Source organism: Tribolium madens, unplaced genomic scaffold (genome assembly GCF_015345945.1).
Source record: "Tribolium madens isolate multiple individuals breed KSU strain unplaced genomic scaffold, Tmad_KSU_1.1 Scaffold_20;HRSCAF=117;Tcas5.2_LG4, whole genome shotgun sequence".
In the NCBI taxonomy this organism is placed as follows: Eukaryota; Metazoa; Arthropoda; class Insecta; order Coleoptera; family Tenebrionidae; genus Tribolium; species Tribolium madens.
The window spans coordinates 13,581,735-13,583,794 of NW_025400985.1; the positions used below are offsets into that span (position 1 = coordinate 13,581,735).

Consider the following 2,060-nt stretch of genomic DNA (forward strand, 5'->3'; position numbering starts at 1 on the left):
TAAGTATTATGATGATTGGCAATAAATTTTGTGTAATTTATTGAAATGAGCTCAAAGTTGATGCATTTTATAAATTTTTCTTCAGCTTTAGTTTCAAAATTGTTACTTTTTCAACTCGTTCCTCAAAAACGATGCACAAAACCCTAATTTAATTGCATTCTTTTTGAGGTTCTTTCTCATTCATATTTATTTTGTATTTTTGTCAATTTCTTGCTAAAAATTGATAATGTTTATTAAACCTGCATTACAAATTTCGTCTACATTTTAACAGGCACTTTTTCTAACTTCCTGCTTGCGAACTATTCGTTTCCAAAATTTCGTCTTTAAATTTCCTTATACACCTTTTTGTGTTGAAGTTTAATGACATTGTTTTCAAATTATTAAAATTACCAGGAATGAATTTACTAGTGGTGCCAACGTTAAGAGTGTTTGGCATTTTCATTAAAAAAAAAACAGACTTTACCAACATGATGACAACACTTTAACATTTTTTTTTAAATAAAYTTTAGTTAGACAACATAATTTTAAAGTCATAAATCACTTGATCAAAAATTTTGTTAACTAATGGAAAACATTTTAATACTATCGAATTCATAAAAAACTAGTACAGCAAAATTTTGTTTGATTATTTCGACAAATTTTCTCAAAAAATCGAAAAACMACCAAATAGGTTAAAAATAGTTCTATTGGAGTAAATATTGCTTGCTACGTGAAAATGTTAAATATCTGTCATTATAACAATTTGAATTTTTAGTTTTAAAGCACTAAAATCTTAAGTATGTTTTGAAAAAGACGCTACATTGCAAATAATTGGTAGACCAACCACCACAAACGTATGTAGGGTGTTTAGTTGATCTGTTAAAATTAGTAACCATTTAACTTAAAGTACGTACAGAGTGGTTATAAATGATTTTCATCTAGCCAGCTGTGAATTTTCCATGTAAAATCAAAAATGCCGCTTTACGAAAATAAGGGTACCTACTTGTTTTAACTCAAAATTAAAAAATCGCCGTTTACTAAGCGTCCACTTCGAAAATAAACTTCAATTATAAACTTGTTTTCTTCCAAAATATACATTATTATTAATTATTATTGGAAACTAGTTGAAACAATAAAAGTTTAATTAACAACAATTTATTATTAATTAATAAGTGACACTAATGACAGCACTAGAGCTTTCAAAAAAGTAGAGCGGCACAAATAAAGTTACATGCAAAAAAATTCCAAAGCTGGCTAGATGAAAATCATTTATAACCACTCTGTAGAAATGTTACACTACAAAATTTTTGAAAAGTTGAATTCGRTAGTACATCGTTTTTGCTATGAGGGTTTAGATTCCGAATAAGCTTTACAAACAYATTTCACTCAATAAAGAACATGCGGAAAGCATCATCGCTTCCGAGTGGTCCTTCCCTCGTTATAATAATAATAATAAATACATCAGGGTGCTTATCTAGTAGCGGGTCAAGCCTATCGGCTTGATGATAAGAACCGGCCGGAACTGAGAGTCAATGGTGTGGACATGACGGTGCATAAGCCCTTCCATACTGTCCATCTATCATAGCAGAAACGCGAATTTACTCAACCCGAAACACTGATAACTTGAATAGAGAACATAGAAGAACATATGGTATTAATATGCGSGTACTGGACCATAAAGATATGCTCGTTGTGACCATTTCACTAACAAAAACTTTTACTATTTCACAAGGCGAAAAAAAAAGTCATGTCGTGACAACTTGACAAATTTTATATCATTTTATATCGTCTCAGTGAAACAAATCAAATGCACTAAAAAAATATTCAAAAAGTCCACACACTTTGAACTAATTAATTTTTTTCTAATTTAAATGAATTTAAAATTCTTAAAAAAAATCATTACTGAATAACTATTAGGCCGATTTCCTTCAAATAAAGACCATTCTAAAGTGATGGACTTGCCCTTTAGAATTATATGCAATTTGAAATTGAATATTGGCAAACTTTTCCTCGAACAGTGTTCGAAGAAGTTCGAAGTAAATCGAAATAATCTAAGAAAAATACTACGAGTAATTTTTTTT

The 2,060-nt window shown here is 29.3% G+C and overlaps 1 protein-coding gene across 1 annotated transcript in view; it reads left to right on the forward strand.

The window, feature by feature from the left end:
* The window catches only part of LOC123005252 (cubilin-like), a 69,530-nt gene that overhangs the window by 57,732 nt on the left and 9,738 nt on the right, over nt 1-2,060 (forward strand). The gene's annotated exons all lie outside the window — the stretch shown is intronic.